Consider the following 27600-nt stretch of genomic DNA (forward strand, 5'->3'; position numbering starts at 1 on the left):
AGTTTAGAATTTTTAAGACGTTTTCTTTTTCAAATTGACAATGAATTGATATTCTCTTTTTTTTTTTTTTTTTAGTTCATTATTCATTTTTTGTTCTACTTTTTTTTTTCAAATGAAAATCCATTTTCTTCAATATTATATAATGTTATCCATTATTTTGTAACTTTTTCTTCGCTAATTTGAAACATTTGTGCAATAAAAGAGACTTCTAAAGAATACATTTCCTTTCTGTTCCATTTCTTCGTACTCTATTTTTTCGTATTGTATTGCGTTTTTGAAATTAATTTATTTCTCAGAAAACGTTTCTAAGATATTGTAATCTTTTCTTCCAATTATATTTTAGTCAACATATATTTAGGAAATTAATACAATCTATTATATTTTTTATAAAATTCAATTAATCCTCTGGAATATTTTAAAACTTTTTTTATTAACTTATGTCAAAAATATAATTAAAACTTCGCTATTATGTTTTCTTTCATAACTTGTATCGATATTATATTTATACGAAAAATATAAAAAATAAAAATCTTTATCTATTAATATTTCGATCAGTAAAACGTAACTTTGTCTATAAAAATTATTTTTTCAATTACAGTAATCTTTAATTGTTTTTCCTTGATTGAAAATTTAAATAAATTTTTTGAGCTAATCTTTAAAAATATTTTGATTCATTCATGTATTTCGTTATGCTCTAGAAATTATTTTTTGATTATTTTTTTATTTTCATTTATTTTTTTAACTGTAGAAAAAATCGAAATTTTTCGAAGCTAAATTCTTCTACATTAATCTTATTTCATCCAGATAAACATTATTCAAATTAATGTTATTTTTCTTCAAATATTTTAAAAATGTCAAAACATTTGATTACTTTATAATATGCATTTCTTCATGATTCTTTTATGATTCGTTTGAAAAAAGCATGTAGCACTTTTTGAAATGTTTTTGAGATCCATTTCTATATATGAATTGATAGGCTGTCCTAATTTTTAATTTTATTTCTATCGCTTTTTCTTGTAATATTTTGTCTATTAAAATGTTATTAATACTACTGATTCTTATATAAATTACAAATATAATTTATTGTTCAATTCTGACAATATAAATTTTTTATAAGTAATAAAATAATTTATTTTTACATATAATTGTATTGCATTTTTTTATGTAGGAATATCAATTGCAACTTCATATATTAAATGTTTTAGCGAAACATCTTGCAATGTTTCAATAATATAAATACTATATGTTATAGACAGCTGTTTATATTTATATTTTTTTTTCGGTTGTCATTATATAGTTCGTAGAAGGAATAGTATAATCACTAAATTTATTATTAAATTAACCATTAAATTAATCAATAATCACCAAATAATAATAATAATAATATAAACTTTTAAAATTTTTATTTATTATTATTAAATTTATTATTAAATTAACCATTAAATTAATCACTAATCGTTAAATAATAATAATAATAATATAAACTTCTAGAGTTTTTTAATCTAAAGTATATATACTTCTGTAACATAATTTAAAAATTTGATTCAAATTCAAATTAAAAAAAAAAACTATAATTTATATACTTCCTGACATTTTGAAATTAAATAAAATTCTGGGGCAAAAAATTTTTTATTTCATGTATTTCTAGAAAGTTCACATAAGTGGAAAAAAACGGTACTTAGAAGTTTTTGAATTTGTGAAGATATATTATTTTATCTATTATATTATAATTGTTCAATATATGATTTCAAATGTCATGTTCATGAATGTTCGTATATAATTAAATTTCGTTACTTCAAGTATTTATTTATTAATCCAAAAAATAAATTATAATATATTTATTGCTATTAAATAGAAATAGATATTGAACATTTAAAACAAGAATTAAATTTCATTTATCTATTATGGATGTAAAAGACATATTACATATATAAAATAAAGTATTTAAGTCTGAAAAAATAATATATTTTTTTTCACCCTCTTAACTTTAAAATATTTTATTCTAAATAATAAATATTTTATTTTTAAATTTACATAAATATTAAAAATATATTAAATTAAGTTTTCTTGACTTTTAATATATTTTAAAATGAAAAATTGTTTTAAATAAAAAAAAAATACAAGATTGATAAATAATTGAAGAAATATAATTTAAAGGAATTTATTGAAATTACGTAAATGAAATTACAATGCTTAGTTTTTATGTAACTTTATTTTGTTTATCATATATTGAGTCAAGAACTTTAAGAATGAACAGAAATTTAACATGAAAATTTAGAGTATAAGTTATGTTAAAAATAATAAATAAGTTATGTTAAAAAATTTTAATTTGTCAGCAAAACTAAAAGAAGAAAATATTAAATTTAAATTGGAGATTCAATTATTTTATATAAGCAAAGAATTTAAAATTATATAGAGAAATAAATTAAATTTGTTAAAATTATTAATATATAAAATTATTATTTGTTAAAATCACTGTTCTCCATTCAAATCATTTTTCTTTTTAAGCAGATATTAAAATCCTTTGTTAGAATCAATTTCCTCTATTATCAATTTTCATTTATCAAAAATTATAGAAGTTATTCCTGAAAATTTTCTTATGTTACAGAAAAAATCTATTTTTAATATAGATTTAGCATTTATAATTTTTAGATAATTCTATAGTATATTTAATTCATCAAAAGTAAAATTACTAAATTCTTTAAAAACTAAATTGTTTTTCAATTTTGATTGTTCTTTTTTTCTTCTTCTTTTTCCTTTTTCGTATCCTATAGCAAGAACTAAATATAGAATTTTGTATCAATTATAGGGATGTTAAATTATATCTCGAACATTTTCTTCCTATCAGTTATTGATTTTTCCTAAAATTTCAAATCCTAAATTAATTATTGTTTAAATTTCATATCTTGTATATTTGTGTATGAATTGGATGTTATTGGGCGCGATCATTCTGTTTTTTCCTTTTTTTGAACCATCGAGTGATACAACATAATGACCTCAGAGTAGACAAAAGCAAAGGCATTGGCACAACTCACATCTATACTACATAGTTTATAATATAATATAGTTTATAATGTTGTATATCTATATAACATTATTTTTTTTATTAAATATATTCTTTACATTGTATATTTTCTTTATTTTAAACAAATTCAACTTATTCCCTAATAAAAAAAAACAAATGAAAAGCAAATTAGATTATCAAAAAAAAGAAAACGTACAAAGAAAACAATTATACCATGATTCCCAACATTGATATATCTGTAGACGTTTTTTTTAAGAAAAAATTATTATCAAAATTTAAAATAATAATCTTTAAATAATCTTTAAATGATTTTGAAAACAAATAATGTGATGAAAATAATTTGAACTTTTTATTTATTATTAAATGTTTAAAATAATATTATTTTTAAATCATAATTGAGACAAATTTATATATATTTTTCGTCTACTAAGATACTAAGATGCAATAAATACATATTTTTTATATAAAAAATATCAATGGCTTTGAAAAAAACCAAGAAAAAATAATCTGACAAAAAAAATCTTTTTCTAAACTATTCCTCTTTTGAAACCATTAAAATGTCTTATAATTTTTTTTATATATTATAAAAAATTTATTATAAATTATTATATTTAAGTATGTATTTAAATATATAGATAAATTTTATTATTTATGATGAAAATGATCTGAATAAGTTAACTAAATTTAGAATGCATATGATATTTTGTATTTTTCTTAAAAAGATTTAAATTAACAACATATAGCAAACAGAAACGATTCATCGTAAATCTATTTATCAGGACCTTAGATAATAGAGAATTATGAATCAAAAACATAACTTCTTTCACTTTCAAGATGCTTTTTCTCATTCCATTAATTTTTGTAAAAAAATCTATTTCAAAGGATAATATTTAATTGGAGAAAACATTTATCTATTTTTGATTTTTAAATTAAGATATAATGAGCATAATGAACTTAAATATTGTCAATCTATATTGAGAATGAACAAAAAAATGAATCAAGAATAAACTACGTCTTCATAATACACCCATTTTATGTAAATTCGGACGATCCATTTTATATTACTAGAATTACTAGAATTTCTAGAATTATATTGAATTTATAGAAATCTAATGCATATTATCGATGTAAATAAACGTGTTTACAAATTTATATTCGAATATTAGCTAACACACAATATAAATGATCTTTAAAATGAGTTTATAAAAGTAAAATTTTTTTCTTTTTGATCTAAGTTTATTTTTTTTCATATTTAACAATTCTATTTGCAAAAAGTGATATAATTTTATGTCATGAATAATATTTCCATTTATAGAGACTTCTGAAATGAATTTATAAAAATAATATTTTATTCACTATTGTGAATTTAACGATAGAAAATCTTGATCTTAACATCATATTCTCAAATAATAGATCTACTAGAGAACAAAAGCTATTATTCTTAACTTTATAAAAATACATTTTCGAAAAATTTATAAAAGCAAGATTCATAATATTAAAAAAGTTTTTAATATCTTTTTTAAATTGAATTTAAATTGATATATAAAATATACTTTATTTTGTTAAATAAATTCGCCGACATTATTTTTTTTTTCGCTGATTCTTAAATTTATATTGTTATAACTACTCTATCAAGCTAGTTATCTTACCATATTTTCTAAATTTCATTCAGATTTTAATAAAAATTAAAAATATTGAAAATTATGAAAAATTTTAATTTTTCATTCAAAGATTGTATCTCATAACAAACAAAAATTGCACTCTATCAGCTTAATTTTTTTTTTATTTTTCAGAGTGAACTCAATTTTTTTATCTTATAATTGAATTATCTTCTAGATATCTAAATATGAAAGTTTATAATTTTCACAGATCAAAACAAAATAGGAAAATATTTTCTTTTTTTTTTTTTGAATTTTTTCTTTTTTTCTAATTCTTGAAATTTATCAATATACAGTTTTGAAAATCAACATTAGTTTTTTCTCTTGAAATCAAAATGTTATACCTATTTTATTCATTAAATATTTATTTTACCAGATTTTTGAAAGATATCAATTATTGTATTTATTTTCAGAATTTTCATTTATAAAGATTATGATAAATAGTAAAAATATTCTAACAACTTCACTACTATTAGCAATTCATTATAAATGACATATATAATAATTTTTTCCAATCTTTAAATAATTTTTTCTTGTTCTTCGTGTTTCTGATATAATATCCCTCTAATCGTAAAGTTTGACGCATACATATTTAGAATAAATTCAGTATTTTTTAAAATAATTCAATATCTTTTATATAGATAAAATAGGAGATTGTGAAAACTTTATCTTTAATTGTTAATTCCTGAATTGCTTTAAATTTATCAATATATTTTCATTCTGATTTTTGCAATTTATTTTAAATATTTAATTTCTCGTCAAAAAAGTTTTTCTGTTTAATTGCAAATTATTATTTCTTTTAGTTGCAATTTATTATTTCTTCTTCTGAATATTTTTTTCAAAAATTATCATATCATTTAAATAAACTAGGTAATTTAATAAATTTTTTATACAAGATTTACTGAAACAAAATCAGATGTTTCGAACAGAAAATAATAGATAGCTGTTGCATAGATTAAATTACGACTTGAATTTTCATAAATCAGTTTTTTCACAAAAAATGATTTTCTTTTCATCTTTTTCATTCATTTTAATAATCTCTTCTAAATTTTTTACGAAAATATCTTACGAAATCATGAAGTAATTTCGAAAATTTAACTTTTTGTTAAATTGTTTTATTAATTTTTCTGAACAATGCTTATTCTTATAAATAATCAGAGATTCTTTTTTTATTTAATTTTCGTTTTCTCTCTTTTTATGTTCTTTCTTGAATTATTCTTTCTTTTTCAAAGATTTTCTTCCGTAAATGAACATTTTTATAATCGAAAAATAATCTAATCAATATTTGTGTTTTTAAAAAAAATTAATTCCTAAAATGCAATCTTTGTTTATGATGATTAACAGAAAAATTAGTATCTTCTTCTTTTCTAAAAATTTTTTTTATTTTTAAAAAAAGTTACATTAATCCTAATGATTTTTTTTCGGATATTGAGAAAATATTTTCAATTCTTGATTGCTGCACTATTTATTTTCAGAATATAATCCGCTCACAATTCAATAATGAGTTTTCAATAATTAGATTTTTTATTTCCCCAATAAAATAGGTAGATATTCAGGTAATATGAATTGAAATGAGAATTTCTTTCTCTACATTGACTTCTTTTTGTGAGTTTTTTTTTGTTCACTGTATTTGTGTTTTCCAGATTCAATAAGTCTCAGATTTATTTTGTCTCTTCAAATCTTTTTTTTGCTTTGATAATTTTTCTTTAGTTTTGGTCTATTAAATTTATTACATTTAAAACTTTAAAATCGATGTTTTCAATGAATTTGTATTTGTAGAGATGATTTCCATCTCTAAGATTCTTTTCGAAAATACAAATCAGCTACAACGCAAGAATTTCCTAATTCTTTCCTTGATAAATTGAGAGACAACCAATTTATTTCGCATTTAAAAGCCACTTGTGTCACCCTTTCAATCTTAGACAATCTTATAATACTTCATTCGGAGTAATAATTCGAAAGATATTTTGCATGAAATTCTATAATGAATTAGTTTCAAATAATCTATAAAAAATTAGCAAAAAGAAAACTGCATGCCGATTCATTTAATGAAGCAATCAAAACTGTAACTTAGATTACTATCATTAGATTATTATCATTTGTTTACATAATAATTTAATAAATTCAAATTATATTTGAAATTCTTTGAAAAAATTAAAATGAAACGGTTTTCCTACATATGCAAGAAATATAGAACTAATATTATTTTCTAACTGCGTAGATAAAGAAGGATTGAAAATAAAATATTAATGGAAATGACTATTTGTCTAGATTTAAATGAAAATTTTTTATCATTTATATTATTTCCATTTATAATACTTAAGCGGCGGCCATCTGTTTTTATCATACATTAATCGAAATATACTATTAATTATTAGCAATCCTTGAAATCGCTTTTTAAGATGATTTTTCTATGAATAAAATTCTATTTTTCTCAACATCTGCCTTCTATTAATCTGCTTTTTTTATTAGATTTTGTATTGTTTTTAAATAATTCTAATGATTATTTCAAAGTTATCGCTATTTTACAAATTATTCTTTAATGGAGTTTCGATAATTCACTATTAATTTTAAAAAAAAACAGTCTTATTTCTGGAAATTGGCTCTTTATTATTAGTTTTATTTTATTACTATTTAGAATTCGATATTTTACACAGAAAGCAAAAAATAAACCGTTTTGTTTCAGAAAGAACTCTATTATATCAGTATTTTCGATATAACTGCCTTGTTCCTCTATGACTGTCAATATATATATTAACGTAGTAAATATATGCTCTAACAATATTTATCTATTAATTATTTATTTTAATTACTTCATTTACTTTATCTACCAATCTATTTTACTTTATCTACCATTTAGTAATAATAAAATATATCAATTTTTACTTTAATTTATTATAAATAATATAATAATACTTTAATTGCAATTTTTTTTATATTAAAGATTACGTATATATATTCAATTATACAAATCAATTATACAAGTGTTTATGTAGAATTTTTGATTTTATTAAATTTTAGAAATCAAAATGATAAAAAATGTTCACATATGTATATATGTATATATGTATGTCCGATAAAGTTTACTTAATATTTCAAATTTGCACTGCACAAAAATATTAGATCAAAGAATTAAAAGATATTTTATTTAAAAAATGAATCTTCTTATATTTATATTTATTTATGAATATATATTACTTACAGAATATCCATCAACCTCAAAAATGAAAAAAATTAAATATACAATAAAATTTAATACAAATTATAATTGCAACAAAGATTTTTTTTATGAAATATTGTGATAATTTACTTATATAATATATGACATATAATGTTATGAATGTTATCACAATATGGAATATGATGATTAATATAAATTATGGTATTAGAAATGATAATATCGGTTATCATTGTATCAAAGATATTGATTAAATGAAGTCATTTTTTGGATATGAAATGGAACAATTATATGTTTCAAATATTTTATCTCTTTATAATAACACAAAGAATAAAAGAAAAAATAAAAAAAATGCAAATAATTATAAATTAATTAAAATATAGAAATTTGTAAATAAAAAAATATAATAGAAAATCAAACATCCATTGAACACAATAATATTTGCAAATAATGCATCTTTATTGCAGAAAAATAAAAAATATAATAAATAAATAAATAAAGCAAATATTACAACTTGAATTTTTTAAAATTATTTTAAAATTAAACTTTAAAAAAAATTTATATTTTTTTTATTTTTTTACAAGAAATCATCTTGTGCTTAATCGAACATAACTTTCAATTGCATCTGTATATGTATCCATTATTTGATTAAGTTTTTGTTTATTTGATTAATTCAGATTTATTTTGCATTTATTTTTAGCACTCTTGTATTTTGTCTAAAATAAATCTAGTATATCAAAGAAAATGTATATAAATATTATAGTTTATTCATTATTCATAATGTAATTCAATATAATTTTTTATTCAAAAAAAAATATTTATTATATTTAACATTCTTTCTTCGATATGTGTTGTTTGGGTTTGTTTATCGATAGCACGTAATCCATCACGCTGTCATCACAGCGAGACTAGGCTATCCGTTTTGTTTTTTATAATAATTTGTAAAAATTTTTTATATTTTTTTAATAATTTGTTTAATAAAGTTGTAGCAAAAGCTTTTGCAAAATTTTGCTCAAAATTATTTCAGAAATCTATAGTTAACGGATATTTGATCCAATAAATACATTTTTGGGACATACTATATATATAAAATATTTATAAAAATATGATACATTTTGAAGAATATTGATATATTGAATATTGAATTTTAGATATTAATACAATAAAAAATGTTCATATACACATGTATTCGATAAAACTTAGTTAACGATTCATAACTATTTTAAATTTGTATTAACTAGAATGAGAATGTTCAAATAAGTATATGACAATAAATATTACTTATGGAACTCCTTAATAAAAAATAAATATATTTTTTAAATACACAAATGATTATTTTTGAATTTCAGTGAAATATAATGTAATATAACGTATATAAATATTATATAATATTGTATAATATTATAGCATATTTTAACGTATAATATGTAATATTTTAAAAAATAAAATTTTTATCATTTTCAGTTATGTAAATTAAAATCTATTAAATTTATTATTTACAAAAATTTATTTCAAAAAAAATTATTTAAAAATTAAAATGTTAAAATTAAAACAGCAAAATTTTACGATATTCAAATATCGATTTGCTAAATCAGATAATTAGATAATAATTTAATATTTCATTTAAAATTAGAGATGATCATTTTATTATACTTATTAAAAATTATGTTATGAGTATCGTGAATTAATATATTAATACATTAGTTTAATACATTCTAATTTTTAGAAAAACATATTTTTAAAGTTTTTACTTGTTTGAATTTCGAATAAATAATTTCAATTAGGCTGATCATGCAGTTTTTATTTTCGAAACTCAATAGTTAAAGTTACAGATAAACTTTGTACTTGAAATATCCTGCTGATAATTTATTAGATTGACAATAAACTCGTCTTATAAATACAATTAAAAATTATATGCATAAAAATTTCATAAAATCAAGAATAGAAGTCAAGAGGTTAGTACTTATCATTGGATTTCTTCTTTATTTAAACGTAATGTGCAAAAAAATGCAAGGATAGATTAAGCAGAATATTAAAAATGCTAGCACTTTCTTTATTGACAGATTATTTTGATAAAAGTCACAAACACAATTTATTTTATTAGCATTCATATACACATTAATTTTTAAAGATAAATAATCACCAAAAAAATATAACATATTTTTCAATCATTATTATATACATTATAAGATCAACGATCATCAAATATACAATAAATTGCTTTCAAAAATTCATATTGTCAAATAATTTATTTTTTCAAAATATAATTGATTTTTGAGAAATGGTTCCGATTCTGCAATGAAATTATTTCTAAAATATCTACATAAAAAGAAGAATACTTTGATATTAGAACTTGAAACATTATTGATTTACAAAAGATAGAAAACTTCATTTAAAGAAATAACATTTATTTCTTGAATAAATTTTTTTGAAATAATAAAATGAGAATATAAATATTTTTTACGAAATCGTATCAATATTCTAAGTTTTTTATCTCATAAAAATAATGAATAAAGATAATTAATCTCCTATCTAAAAGAAAATATTAATATTATTCAAATACAACTATAACACATAAATTATAAAATGCAGAAATATTTGTATTTTAAATTTTTATATTGATTAAATATAAAAATTTATACATTAAATATAATTGCTTCAAAAACGTAACTTTTGCAAGTGTAGAAATATAAATCTCATTATTCAACTATATTAATTATTCGCATAGAGCTGCTAATTCATTATTAATCATTCATATACTATTATATCCTATTATTTACAAAAATATTAAAATACATTATTAAAATTTTTTGTGCTAAAATGATTATTTAATATATAAAGTACATTATAAGAATATGCTTCTTTGTATATAATCAGTTTACAATTTTTTTTAATTATAATGCACTTATATAAGAATTCTCCAATGCAATTTTCCAAAAATAAAATTATAGTTTTGCAATTATTTAAATAAATATAAATAAAAGATTACATAAAGAACATATTGAAAATCTTATATGCTTTAATCAAAGTAAAAAAAAGAAACACAAATTATTAATATGCGTACTTTATTATTTAATAAAAATAATTGAATTTAGTAATTAATAAAAATTATTATTAAATAAGATTATTAAATTTTATTAAAAATGCGAAAAATGTTGAAAATTTTTTAGTCCGAAATTATATTATTAGAAAATATAAGATTTTCTATAAAAAAAATTTTCAAACATTTTCAATTGAAAATTTTATATTAAGAAAATTGTTTTGGTATAAATAATAATAATCTTATATCATTTAAATATTATATAAATTATCTAGATTATATAAAATATCTAGATAACCTTTAAATTATTTATATGTATATATATATAAAATATGTATATATATAAGATTAATAATTGATAAAAATTTTAAATTAAATTCTCTAGAAATAAAAAATAAATTATTATTTCAAAGATAGCAATCAAAAAATAGCAAAAAAAAAAATAATAATCGATATAATTATTGATGATAGTACTTTAGAAGAAAATTCCAAAAGTTTCGAAGGCACATAAATAATCAATAGTTAGATATTTATTTTAAAGTCAATTTTGAATACAATTTTATTGGATTTCTTCTTGATAAGATATAGAAATTTGATATCGCCATTGCCATTTGCTATTTAGTAAAAAAATAAAAAAAAATAAAAATTTAAAAAATTTAACATCGTAATGTTATCTAAAAAAAAAAAAGCACAATATAAATTCAAATTCATATTATCTTTACAAACTTTGCAACATAATAGTTATAAATAATATATTAGCAATTGTAAGATTTTAAATGATTCGCACATGGTTTTATTTTTTTATGTAGAAATTTTTTATTTGTTCTGTTTATCGTCCTGTTATCAATAATTCCAAAAATATAATCTTTTCTTATTTTACAACTTGTAATTAGCCATCATATCATATTGAATATTTAATTAATTGATTCACATTTATTTAATTAATAAATTAATTTAAAAAAATTTGTCAATTTAAATTTATAATTTATTCTAAATTAATTATTTTTTTTTTTTTAAATTATGACTGGAAGAATTTTTTGCATCAACGAAACTCAAAATTTAATATAATATTTATTACTTGAAATCGTTAAAAATTATTTATAATTTCTTATTTAAAATATATGTTCGCGAGCATTTATCGCTCGCGAGATTTATAAAGAGTTCATTCGGAAAGATTTCTCATATAAAAGATCCTTTCTATTATATTGTTCTTCGCAGATCATTTTTAAACTTAAATAAAATATGATATTATTTAAGATAGAAGAATTTTTTAGAATTTAGTCAACAATTTGTAATTATATATTATTGACATATTTCAGCCTAGTTGAACTGATTCTAAAAGTAATATATTCTAGGCACAATTAATTCAACGATATCCAATCATTCTATTTTAAAAAATTTTTTTTTAACTTGTCGCAAGTCAGGTACTACCTGCAATATTATTCTGCTCTAGCAGAAAACCGAAATCCTCGCAATTAACTAAAACGGGATTTTTTAAGATCACAAGCTTTTCTTATAAAAAAAAAAAACTCTCATTGTAAACAAATTATACTCTAACCGCCGGACAGTCTTGGAGATAAGATAATCTTAGAAATAAGATAATCTTGTAGTAACACATCATGTTCTGACCGTCGGACACGATTATTTATTGTAACTGGTAAAAAGATTTATTCTAAACAAGTCGACAATAAATAATTTTTTTGTAATTATCGCGATCCGATCATTCTTAGTGATATTATTATATAATATCTCTCTTATACATATGTACGGTATTTGTAATCGCATTAATATAGATCAAATATTGCGAAGAAAATACATCAATAGTTAAAAGCATTTCAGACATATTTGTATATCAGACAAAAGACATTCGACATATGTATCCATGTACTTAACAATCCATTACAATATTATTATATTATTGCAGGTGCAAACAATATGTCAAATACTGTCAAATATATCATCCATTAATTTGTGAACATAGATTATGAAAATATTTTTAAAAATTTTCAAAAACAGAAATAGATTTTATTGTTTCAATTAAGATTACTGTAAATCGTAAACTTTTCTGTGAATAAAGTAACTTCCTTAATATTTATTGAATAAATTTATTGTATAATTTATATATAATTTATATAATTATTGGATTATTTCTTTTATAACTAAAGATTAGCTGTATTATAATTAAAAAATTATAAGTAAAAATTGAACATATTTATTTTTATATTCAGTTTATATTCAATTCATATTCAATTCATTATTCATTTTTTCATATTGAATTATTATATAGATTATAGATTATCAAAGATATAAAAATATAATTTAAATACATAATAAATAATTTAAATATGCATGTACATAAAATCGAAATGAATAAATTAAATTAGAACTTTTTATTAAGAAAAAATTAAATTAAATAACTTTTTATTGAATAAAAAATTAAGATTATTTTAATTTTTTTTAATAAAACTATATCTTTGATCAAAAGATTTTAAGTCGAAAATAAAATATTTTAAAAGTTATAAATTTTGATTCAAATAATTACAGACTTCCTCGTTACATTTATTTATTAAATTTTCCACTTTGAATAAGGAATAAATTCGACTTATCCATAAAAAATATTTGCTATATTCTATATACTTCTTTCGATATGTTGCATTGATTTGTTCACGTTTGGTTAATAACATTATTATAGCAGCTCGATTAAATTACCTATTACAATTGGCTAATATTAATAATCTCCAATTAACTAGAATTTCCATATGGACATCTTATATAGTGAAAAATCATTAAAATTGATATATGACATAAATTGATAATTGACATTTTATATAGGATATATATATAAAATGTAGGAATATCTATTGACTGGAGATTCCTGAAGTAACTTCAAGTAATATTTTCTTTTGCAAAAATTTTTGTTACCGTTTTAATAATATTATAATTTATTCATTGTTTATATATAATTTAATTTGATATAATTTTTATTGATAAAAATATTTCTTATATTCAATAAATTTTCTCCCACATATATTGTTTGAATTTATTTGTTCGAAAGGACATTGCGACTTGACTAAATTACACACTGATTGATTATTTTTGTTAAAAAAGAGTAATGTTTTTATAAAGAAAAATGTCGTAATTTTGAAATTATCTCAAGAATCTAATTTTTTTAATAGAGAAAAGGTATACTTTTTTCTAATTTATTTTAAGAAAAAATTATTTTGAGATACACATCATATAATATAATTTACAGAAATCAGCATTCATTTCATTAATTTCAGAAAATAAAATAGGAGAAGATGAAATAATTAATTGATTTTTATGAAGGGTTTTTTTATGTGAAATTCTATCAATTAAAGGAAAATATTGCATAAATATTTGGAAAAAGTAAAAAAAAATTAAAACTTTTTTAAACTAGAACATAGAAGGCATTTTCACAAAATTAATATGTAAATTAACTTTTGTTATTATTATTTTACAATTTATAAAACACAAAACATAAAACATAAAAAATAATAATAATTAAAAATTATTATTAAAATTAAAATTAATAAATAATATAATTGTATCATTCAAAACAATTAACATTAAAATATCTGAATAATACGGCAAATAAAAATCTCCAAACCAAAATTATTAACTAGATTATTCGTACTATCATTATTTATAAGAAAATCAAAACTCTATAAAGCAATATAAAGCGACTGTAAAAAATTATTTTAAAGGAGAATGAAATTGAGATTTATTTAATTTCTTTCATCATGCACTTACATCAAAATTATTCCATATAAATAGATTTGAATATAATTAAAAAAATAATTAAACAATCTGAAAATCTTCGGATCAGATTTTATAATATTAATATATTCATATTATACAATATAAATCTTTTATAAATTATTTGAATTATTTTATTTAAAATAAAAAAAATATTTTACAATTTTTATTAAAAATTGACAAAATGAAGACTTATGAAGCAATTAGACTTAGATTTTATTTTCAACGACTTCAATAGTCTAGTAGTATTTTACAAACGAACATAGTTCTTTAATAGTTTTCCAGATCTTCACTAATAATCGAAACAGAGATATAAATATAATACAATACAATTTCATAAATCACACTTGCACCTAATGTCTTGCAATGGATCATCATGGAAGCAATCGCAAGCATCTTGATCATGCATTGTGACGCGATCACATGAGAGCTAGAACTCATCTTTTGAAACCGTCTTCCAATGCTATTTGCTCTAACCCCATCTTAGTTTACATTTTCAAGGAAAATAATGATTGAAGAAAAAAGACGCGATAATTTGCTCTTAAATTGATTAAAATAAAATAGAATTCAGTCAATTAATTGCAAACAATTAAAGTAAATCTTTCGTTTATTTCCAGCTTATTAATAGAAACGATTGTTCTATAATAAATTCTTCAAGTAACATCAATTCAGACACCTCAATATTTAAAGTCATTAAATTGAACTTTAATAATTATTTCCAAACAATTTTGAAAAGTAGAAGTAATCTAGTAATCTTAAAAACAAAATAATAATTATATGATCAAATAAATTGAAATGAAATATGAATAAAATTTATAATTATTTCAAGAGTTTAAAAAGAATATCTCATCCAAAATTGTTTATATTTTTGTTTATAGTTATTTATATTTATTATTTATTTATTATTTTATTCATTATTAATAATAATTTTAATTATCTCTTTTGTGATTATAAGAAATAAAATAGAAATTACGAATAGAAAAAAATAGAAAAGTCTAATCTAATTAATTTAGATTATTCTAATGAATTAACAAAAATCTCTAATTATGGAATTAACTAAAGCGATATTATCCCAGAACAAACGATTTAGCATTAACGATTTATTCATTTAAAAAAAATATAATAAAGAAATATCAATATGAATAATACATTACTTATAAATGAAGAGAAGCAAATGAAAAGAGTATTATAGAGAATTGAAATATTCGATACATAGTATGTTATATATGAAATATTTATACATAGTATGAAATATTTTTTATGATAAAAATTAATAAAGATAAAAATTAGAAAAACATTGGAGAAAAAAAAAAGAAAGAAAGAAATATTTTTATAAACTTTTAAATGATTTGAAAAACAAAATAATTGAAAAAAATAAAATTAAGTTAAATAACAACAAAGAGGAAAATAAGATAATAAATAAAAGATAAAAATATAGATAAAATAGCTAAAAAAAAAACAATAAGAGAAGATGATATTATTAAAACTAAACTAAAACAAAGTATGAACTTATAATATATATTTATATATATGCAAGTCTAGAAAAAAATTACATAATATTTTATATAATTTGTAAAAAGAATTAAGTTTATTTAAATTTTATTTTTATAATATCAAAACAATAAGAATTAATTTTTTCTAATTATTTCTGGAAAATATTTAAATTGTTATAGAAGATTAAATAAATTTGAAATTCATTCGTCTATAATTTTATATCACTTTTTATTTTCTACTATTTTGTTAAAACATATTCTAATATTGATTTTATTGAAAGTTTCAATTTATTAACATTTCATATTATTATCTTTTCTTATATTAATATCTTCAATTATTTTCATGCTCTTTCTCCGTATTTTTTTGAGATACCAAGATTAGCAAGATAAAAATTAGCAAAAAAAAAAAATAGAAGTATTCCATTATAATATTTTTTTAATTTCTTTTTTTCATCATATAATAATAGACTTATATTTATACATAATATTTCATATGAATAAAATACTATTTTAAAAGATGCTTTTAATTCATTATTATGTAACCAAATAGATCATAATGTTTATATGAAAATGCAATATTTTTAATAAATATTGATCTCTCCAAATAAATCCATTCTTATTAATTTATTTGTATTTTAATATTTAATTAGAAATAGTTTACATAATCATACCAATGACAAAATAATGGCCAAATAACTATACTAACTATTTATAAGTTTCATTATAATTATGAACACAAGATATATTGACATATATACATATAATATTTATTATTTTCTGCGAAAATAAATAATAATAACCCTACAATTTTCTTGAACAAAGGTTAAAAAATAATCAAAATAAAAAACATTATATATTATTTAAAAATTATTTATATATTATTTTACTTTGATTTTACTATTACTATTATCACCAATATCAAATTCGTAAATTATTGATTTCATTATTTCCCGAAAAACTTTTATTATTTTATCTAAATGTTTTTTTAAAAATTTTATCTTCTTCGCTAATCCCTTCTTATTCTAGTGAAAATATGTTCAAAATATAGGATTTTTATTATTTATCATATTATATGTTTGTGTATATATGTTATATGTTTCAAAATTATATAATAATTTAATAATATATTAACTTACGATTATTGTAACTGTAATTTGTTAAATCGTTAAAAAATCGTGAAACAATGTAACAGCATATTATGTTATTATATCGAAAAGTAAAAAATATTTCAAATGAATATTACTCAAATTAATCAATAAAAAAATTGAAGAGAATCAATTTCATGATCGACTCAATTTCCTGATTTAAAGCTATATTGAATTTCTTTGTCTGAAAAACTCAAATACATTGGACAAAAAAATGCTATCTATATCAAAAAATATTAAATTATTAGAGTATAGAAAGGCTCAGAAATATACGAGTAAATGAATAATTCAAAAATTTGCATCATCATTAACTCTTCAAATATTTCCTCTAAAATAAAAATTATTTTATATTATTAAGTAGTAGGGAAATCAGTGGTTCACATTTATGTAAGTAAAATCTTCTAATTAAAAAATGAAGTGATACAAATTTTAAAATCAGTAAAATCAGTCTAATTAGAAAATTTTAAGGAAAATCATATATTTGTGTAAATATTCACGATGAAAAACTTTTTGTAAATTCAAAGAAAAAACATTTTAAAAAACTTCGTTTAATTTAAAACTTTTGTTACTACAACAATAAAATTATACAGAAATGAAGTCTATATATAAAATATAGATAAAATTGATTTGAATTGATGATCATTTCCTCGAAAATTGCTAACTTCAAAAAAATTCTACATCTGAATGTATATGTATGCATACGTAAATGTAATATTCACATAGAAAAATATTAAATAAAAACTGGAAATAATGAAAAAATATTAAATTAAATTTTATTAGATAATGCTCTATCTTATTGTTTCATAAAGTTAAATAAATGACAAGTTTCACGTATCTTTAATATAATATTTTTTTTCCAATAAATATTACTTATATATTATTTATCCATAAATCAAAAAGTGATTGAAAAAATAAAAAAGTTATATAGAATATCTATTTTAAATTAAAAATCATAATTTAAATTATATAGAATTTATAAAATTAATATAGAATTTATAAATTAATGTAGAATTTATAAAAAATTTTATATTAAAAAAATATTATAATTTACTAAATTAAATATGGAATTATTTGGCAGAAGAAATTTTGAAAAACATGACAAAAATTTCTTTCTGACAAAGAAATGAAAGAGGTTGTGATACAAAAATTTCAAATAAAATTTCATAAAATTACAAAATGCATTCTATGCGTTCTATGAAAACAATAAAATTACGAACATCGAAGAGTAACTTACCAGTGATTAATTTCTAAATTTTTAAATTTTGAACGACGAAGAGATTATATATGAATTACTGGAGATAGTAATATATAATATATAATGATATATTTTCAAAGAAAAAAAAATAAATAAAAATGAAAAAAATAGAAAAAGCAAGAATATAAATGAATTGGAAAAGTTTAATTTCCTAAAGAGTAATTATTTTTGAGACAAGAATTAAATGATTCAAAGTATAATTAAAATTAAATATTATTGATTTATAACAACCTTTTTAATATTTTCAATGATCTTCAATAAAAATTAATTGATTTTAATATTATCATGATTTATTATTATCATTGATTTTAATATTAGTATCATTTATGTTTTAATATTATATTTAATATAATAATATAATGTAATATTGTATTATCACATCATTTATTAAAATATTCATAAAATGGTAAATACTTTTATGAATAGACTCTAGACATCAAAATGATGAAAAAAGTTCATATACATATATGTCCGATAAGACTTAATTAACAGCATTTAACTTTTAAACATTTTAAGTGAGTTAGATAGACTTAGATGATAGCAGCAGAAATGCAAGAATGCACTTAGTTGGATACAATATACTCAGTATTTAAATGTCGTTTTTATAGCACAGCCTCTCAATAAAAAATAAATACATAATATTCTTTTATATACAAATAATTATTAATGAATTTCAGTATAATGTAATATACAATGAACGTATTATATAATTTATTAACAAAAATTCATCTCAAATGTCATTAAATTTTACAGTATTGACAATTATACAATTATATAATTTTTTATTTAAATACATAATTCATTGTGCAAACATTTTATTTAAATCCATAAATTGTATGATATTCAATTTGCCTACTTATCATAATTTATAAAAGTAAATTAAAATATTCTAATATAAGATTTCTAATTAAAAAGATTAAATATATTTTTTTATATAATAAATTTTTATATAATAAAATTTCTAGAAAATATATAAATTTTATATATTGTTTATCCTAACATGTACAAAAAATCACTAGATAAATCAATTTAAATTCCAAATCAATATAACAGTTGTAAAATTATCTGCTACCATTATTTGAATATTTCAATATTTTATATTTGAATATTTCAACATTTTCTATTCCGATATGAGATTAAACAAAAAAAATTTGACTATTAATTTAATATTTATATTTTAATCATATCATATTAATATGATGTTTTATATTCACTAAAAATCTATATTAGCATTGCATATTTTTTTCAAGTATTGCATATTAGATATTTTTTTTTATTCATTATTCACAGTAATTTTTTTTAATAAAATTATTTCGACTATTATTTATTATCGTACAATTTAATTGTTATTTAATTATAAAAAATTACTGAATTAAAATTTTATTTTAAACATATATTGAAATATATATCATTTCATCAAATTCCGATTTTGTAGTATGATGAATATATATACTTGAAATAATGCTGCTAATAATTAAATGTTGATTATGAATATTAAAAAAAAAAACTAAATAATAAAAAAAATAAGATACCTATACATGAAATTGAATTTTATATTTTTATATATGTTAAATATAAAAATATAAAAATCTAAATAAACAATCTTTTTCATTGTCGAGACAGTGTTGTTTTATCTTGATGCATTTATTACTAGCATATATCAAAAATAAAAGTGCAAAAAAGAAATTGATGAATTTATAATATCCATTCAAATAACATAAACATACATAAAATACATATACATTTTTTATGGCTATGTGATAGTAATATTGATTTCTATTATTAATATTGTATTTGTATTGTAATATTCAGATTAACTATTACTTCTTTCTTAATAAAAATAAAAAACATTGAGTAAAAATGAAATAAAAATTTCATTCATTAAAGAAAAAGTTCATTCACTTATGTTTAATAATCTGAAATTGATTCAAATATCATTAATATTTCAAATTTTCTTACATGTGAAAATAATTTTAAAAAAACAAGCAATTTTATATATATTAAAAATACATTTAATCCTAATTTGAATAAATTAAGTATAATATATAAGTATAAATATAATATAATATGATTTATCTATAATTTCAAATCAAATGTTAGGTAATCATTATACAATGCTAAATATTGTAAAATTTTCTATAACTTATTCGACAAGTTTTTATTAAATAAATTTTATTAAATTTCAATTTGGATAATAAAAGTTTTTTTTAGTAAATATAAACAAAATATAAAAACTTACATATTTACACACATTGCAGCATTACATGATATTTATGTACATTGAAATTCAAAAATAGTAATTTATGTATAAAAGAATATATATAAATGTATTGTATATAAATATATTTACTTTTATTAAGAGAACACAAATAATATTGCAATAGTGTATGCACTCTGCTAAGTTTTTACTGCTCATTCTATTTCCTTCTATCTAATACTTAAAACTTATATTATTTATAAGTTATTAATTAAACAATATTGGATATGTGTGTATATGAACTTTTTTCATTTTGAAAATCTAAAATCCATATTCTATATTTTTTACAAATATCCTACATATACTTGAATTTTTTCTGCGAACTTCTTGTCACTACAACAATCTTAATTTAATTTAGAAAAGAAAATAAAACAAGAACATCAAAAAAATTTAATTACATTTTCCATATAAGAATGAAATTTTTAATAATTTCCTTACTAATTTTTCATCAACAAAATAGATTATTTCTATCGAAAAAAACAAATAAAAAAATCATATAATTATAAAAAAATACCATCTATTCACAACTCTCATGAAATTGGACTACAAATATTTATATCATAACATAATATTGAATAAATTAATTGTTTGTTTAATTAATTTGTATAGGACGAATAAATCGAATTTATTTATCGTTCAAAATGAATAATGCAAAATTGAGATATAAAAAATATAAAAATTCTAATAATATAAAAAAAATAAATAATAAGATAAATTAATAATTAGAAAATAATTCATTAAATATAAATTTAAGTATAAAATATAAGTATTAAATATAAAATTAAGTATAAAGTAAAATAAATTAAAAAAAAAATTAAAAAAATAATAAAATCAATTAGTCATAGAAAATTTAAAGCAAGTTTTGAAATATATCACTAAGTCATTTTTTTCTGAATATCTTTTCTTTATATTCAATATCCTTTCTTGGCATTGAATTAACTAACTCAATATTGAATCACACTATAATATATATTATAATATATATAATACTACTCATATAAACACTATACTCATTACAGACAAAATATTATTGAAAAATAATATAATATTGGATTAATATATTCATTATTTATTTTAGTACAGAATTATTAATATTTATAATCTAATAGGAGAATAGAATTTAACATTTTTTTAATTTTTCTTTCATATTATTACACTTTAATACTAAACACTTCTATTTAAATATTTAAGCTTTGATTTTGAATTGTGATTTTGAAAATGTAAGCTTATGTATATTATTATGTATTATGTGATTTGTCTAAAAATTTTTTTCTCTTTGTGCAAGAATTTTTAATAATTTAGATTTATTATTGTTCAATATATTATTTTTTGGAATGTGAACCATTCTATGAAATAAATATCAAATTAGCACATTTTGTGAAAGAAATTTCTGATTGACAGAAATCTATAAAACATTGTTATTTAGATAAAATTTGTAAATTAATTCATTTTCAACTTAAGACTATTAATATCTGTTTAAAAATAAAAAAAAATATAAAAATGTATTAATTAATAAGAGAAATTTTATTAAAAAAATATTAAAATGATCTTATTTATTAAATAAATTAATTTATACTTAAATTAATTTATAATTCACATTCCATTTAGTATATATTTTTATATATACTTTGACATCTTTGATAAATTTTTGAATAATAATTCAACATAGACAATAAATAATAATTAAATATAAATTTAATAGGGATTAAATATGTTTAATTTTTACTTTATTTTTTAATTATAATCTTTATAAAAAAAATTTAATCAATAGATATTATATTCATAGTCAGAAAAGTTTATAATATAATTGATTGTCAGTTTTGAAAATTTTTTAAAGATATTTTCATTACCTGTATGTCAATAATCATGAATGATATAAGATCTCATTGATATTAATTAATTATTTTATAATTTATTTAAATTATATAAAATCTTAAGAATCATTAATTAATTTGTATCATTTTTGCAATATCCTATATATATCTGTATATAAATATATTTTTTAAAGTAACTATAAATATAATATAAATATATATTATAAGTTGCTAGTGATATCAAAATATAATATCATTTAATTTATTAAAAATTCTTGTTGATAAATTAATTCTAATCTAAATTAATTCTAATCTAAAACCATGAAATAAAAAAAAAATATAGGAAAAAGATTTTCTTAAAATCATAATATAAGGTCAATTAAAAATTTTTCTTTACTTCTTATTGTAGAAAGAACTGAAATCAAAAATTATTTATAATTTTTAGTTTTTTTTTATTTATTTTCTTAATAAGAAGTAACTTATAAATATGAAATGAAAAATAAATTATTTTTGAAAATATTTAAATGATTTTTACATATATAAAAAATTAATTGTTAGCTATAATTAAAATATTAGTTTTATTATTATATATGTGAAAAAAATTTATACGCAAATACATACTAGTTAAATATATATACATATTAAATATATATATATATTATTTGATATTTATGAAAATTAATTAATAATCGATTTGGTTAGCTATGTTAGAATTATAAGCCTAGAATTCTTGCTTTAATGGTTTAGATTATTATTAGAAACTAAAGAACTCATTACTAAAAAAAATGAAATTGAATTTTTTAAGATCATTTTTAATTACTTTTTATAAAAACAAAATGAATGTAACAAATTTTAAGAAATGTACAATAAAATATACATAATAATATTTTAAATATTTGTTACATATTTTTCAAAAATAATTCATTTATTTTATAGTTATATATTAATTAACATATTTATTGTTTATAATATATATATATATATATATATTTACCCAAAAATCTGCAATCAAGCATAGAATTCAAGTCAATTCAATCATCAATAAATATACTTCATCACTTATGAAGCAGCTGCTATTCTATTAAGAAAAAATTCTATTAAAACCAAAGTAATTACCAATATTAATAGTGGCAGAAAAAACTTCCAAAGTATGATGAAAATGTTTACGAAAAATTGGTAACTAAAACAAAATTATGTTTTTATTTCATTTTGTAATACATATTATCAAATCAATCAATCATTATTAATCAATTATTATTTATTATTTGATATATTATTTCGAATATTTTTTATTTAAGAAAAGCTATTGATTTGATTAAATTTCTTTAAAAGAGCAAATATTTCGAAAATATCCTAACCTTAATATCCATGATTATTTGCAATTAAATATAACATAGAATAACTTTTAGTAATTTTATGTTGTTTGTTTTGTTCGGTTTTTTATATTTCTTCCTTAGATTTTTTATTATCACTATAATCTTAATATATACAATTTCAATTATTATTTAAATACTTCAATTATTTTATTTCAGCAATAATAAACTATCAGTTCATCTTTCTTCATCATTAGATTTTTATAAATATATGCGGAAGATTTTAGACTTAACCCAAATTTGATGTCACTTATTACAATGCGCGTAAATTCAAAATAGATAATTTTAATATCAGTAAATTATTATAAAATATAAATTTATATTATTTCATAAAACATATTCTATAAATTATTCTGTAATCTATATCATCAAAGAAAGAATTTATCATTTAATTAGTAAAAATATTGTATGTAAATATATGTATATGCATATGTATATGTATATGTATATGTATATGTATATGTATATTATTATTATTATTATTGTTATTGTTATTGTTATTGTTGTTATTATTATTATTATTATTATTTCTGTATGTATATATGTATATATTATTTAAAAAACAATAAATAAAATAATTATAAAAAATAATAAATTATAAATTTAAAATTATTATTCACATCATTAAAATATATAATAACTTTACATATTTCATAAATTATAATTTATACTTTTTAAAAAAAAAATACAATACAGATTCTCGTATTTTTATCCCTATTATTCGAATTCCCTAATATACATTCTATTATCTGTTTATATGTATTATATGTTCTGATATCTACACGTTTCCTAAAGATGTTTATACAACATATTTAGATTACATATTCAACGTATTTAGATATAATAAATATTTTTCTGTATTCGGTCGGTCAAATATAATCATATCAATTCAGTCTAAAGCAGAAAACGATATCACAATGGCAAATAAATGAAAATGTGTAGTTTTAATTAATGAAGAAAAATGCAAAATAATTAAAAATCTTAAAAGTAAAAGTGCAACGAACTTATTAATAAATTATACATTGTAAGTGGTTCAATGGTTTAAGACGCAATAGGAATGTAATTCTACGCAGCTGCTTATATTAAAAAATTTATGTGACATAGCAACTAAAAAGATATTGTATTCTTAGATGTTGAAAGAAACTGTCAATTTTGTTCTACTTGAATGAATGAAGTTTATTGCAAAAGAAAATAATTATTTTATTATTCGAAAATTCCACTATCCAGCCACTTTTGTCTCTCTATTAGTTCACAGATACAGTACGAGACTTTATTGTAATAAATCATTTAATTATTAAATAAATTTAAAAACTATTTATTATATTTAATTTTTTTTTTAATTTATTCTTTTTATAATTTATTTCTTTTTATTGTATATACATGTATAATTTCCAATAATATAACAATACATATAATGATATGTATATATCATTTCTTGTAATAGCAGAAAAACATGTATAATAAATAAATAACAAAGAAAATATTATTTTACTTAATTTAATTCATAATGCAAGAAAAAAATTAAGTTATAGATAACATAATTCATAATCATAAATTTTATTTTCTAGATACGACAAGTGCAATGAATCAGATCATGCAAAATAAACAAAATACAATGAAATAAATATAGAACAATCATATTAATCATTATTGAAAATTTTGCATTTTGATATCAATAATTTTTCTCAGAAATTACTTTATAAGCAGTTCAAATCTCAAGTGATTTTGACAAGAAAAATTTGCATGGAATAAAATTTATTATGTTTCTGTTGTATCTCTTATATTAGGTTATTAAGCTATAATCAGCCGTAATAGATTTTGTTATGCTCTATTACCAATCTAGATACCATTAGACAAACTGTGAATTTTTGCTGTTTATCTGTAATCAATTATAGGAACAAAATCTGAATAATTTCTAATTTGTCTTTTACAGGATCTGCTAAGATTTTGTTGTAATAAATCATGTATCAAATTTATTGTTTTTTTGATTATAAATTTAAGATAATTAAAAATTTTTTAAAAATCTGCTGTTTATATATTCTCATTATTAAAATTTAATAATATCCCTAATAATAGATTTGCAAATTCACATCAAATTGATAATAAAAATTTAGTAACAGAACTATATTTATATTGTCTTTTGGTTTTGATTTTATTGTAGAGTCTCTTATCTAAATTCAACAAATTGATATTAAAAATACTGCAAATCAGTTATGAATATCTATTATCAGATTATTGGACATAATAGACTTTGCACAATATAATATTATATATATATATATAATGTAGTTTGATAATAAAAATGCAACAAAAACAGATTATTCTTTATATTGAATCAATTATATTATTCTAAATATTTAAATAAAAGATGCAATAAATTATTAATAAATAAATTATTTTTTTATTATATTTATATTATATAATATTTTTATCTTATGTCATTATTAATAAATATTTAAATATCATTTTATATATAATTATAATATAAAATATTTTTTTTATAAAGAAAAAATATTTATATTTTTATTACAATACAATATTATAAAAATTATAAAGTTCTTCATAATTTTATATATTAGATCATGATGCACAATATAATATTATACATACGTAATATAATTTGATAATAGAAATGCAACGAAAATAGATAATTCATAATATATGTATATTTATTTAAAATTTTTTAGATTGAAAAATTAATATTTTTAAATTTAAAAAAAATTATTGAAATAAATATCAATATCATTTCGATTATCAATTCATAATCGATTATGTAATTGTAGTTATAATTATAATAATAAATAATATAATAAATGTAAGTATAATAATAGTAATAAAAAGTGTAAATAAATATAATAATATCCTTTTTTAATAATTAATTTTTAATAATTAAACATTGAACTTTGAATATTAATTTAATGACTAAAAAGATAAGTTTATATAAAAATATAATACATATTATATTATATTTTATAATTTCTTATTATTTATTATTTATGCTAAATTATTGCAAATGAATTTCTATTTAAAGACTATTTATATTTAATTTTTTAAAAATAATATTAATAAAAATTTGATTTAAAATATCTTATCTATTGAAAAGAAAAATTAAATTTAATACAATTAATTGAATTAATTCAATTAATTACTCAATTTTTTTATTTTTTTTTTGTAATTATATTTATCAATTGTAAATTTTTATATAAATAGAAGATTGTTTCTTTTTTTAATGCTTTTTCAAAAATTTTATTAATATTAAAACAATTTTTTATATTTTTATGTTAAATTTTTTAACTCATTTAAGAATTTAAACTTAATTATATATTTATTTAAAATTAAAATGTTAAAGTAAGTTTATTATACAAAATATAGTTTGGTTTTTTATAATAGAATTATTCTTATAATAATATTCAAATTATATTTATCCAGATTTAAGTTTCAAATTAATATGTAAATATTATTCAACGTACATATATATTACATTTAGCATAATAACTTTTTTATAATTTTTGAATAATTTGAATAATTTTTGAATTTTTAGAAAGTGTAAAATTATTTATTTTTAACAAACTTATATTTATACAA

The 27600-nt window shown here is 18.0% G+C and overlaps 3 long non-coding RNA genes across 4 annotated transcripts in view; 2 read left to right on the forward strand and 1 right to left on the reverse strand.

The window, feature by feature from the left end:
- The window catches only part of LOC108001262 (uncharacterized), a 59572-nt gene extending 35338 nt beyond the window's left edge, over nt 1-24234 (reverse strand). The window contains exons 1-3 of one of the 2 annotated variants that reach the window (XR_001766669.3): nt 24001-24234; nt 23637-23822; nt 19213-23057 (exon numbers count right to left, since the gene is read on the reverse strand). This is a non-coding gene — a long non-coding RNA (uncharacterized LOC108001262). Of the gene's footprint in view, nt 1-19212; nt 23058-23636; nt 23823-24000 lie in introns of those variants that run through there. The other variant, XR_003698481.2, reaches the window with a different exon arrangement.
- LOC133666930 (uncharacterized) lies at nt 23680-24610 on the forward strand. The gene is made up of 2 exons (XR_009831833.1): nt 23680-23818; nt 24175-24610. It is a non-coding gene; the product is annotated as an uncharacterized LOC133666930 (long non-coding RNA).
- A 103-nt stretch (nt 24611-24713) lies between these two features.
- LOC133666932 (uncharacterized) lies at nt 24714-26038 on the forward strand. Its single transcript, XR_009831836.1, has 2 exons — nt 24714-25275; nt 25584-26038. It is a non-coding gene; the product is annotated as an uncharacterized LOC133666932 (long non-coding RNA).
- Nucleotides 26039-27600: the final 1562 nt, after the last annotated feature.

This window comes from Apis cerana, linkage group LG11 (assembly GCF_029169275.1).
Source record: "Apis cerana isolate GH-2021 linkage group LG11, AcerK_1.0, whole genome shotgun sequence".
Classification (NCBI taxonomy): domain Eukaryota; kingdom Metazoa; phylum Arthropoda; class Insecta; order Hymenoptera; family Apidae; genus Apis; species Apis cerana.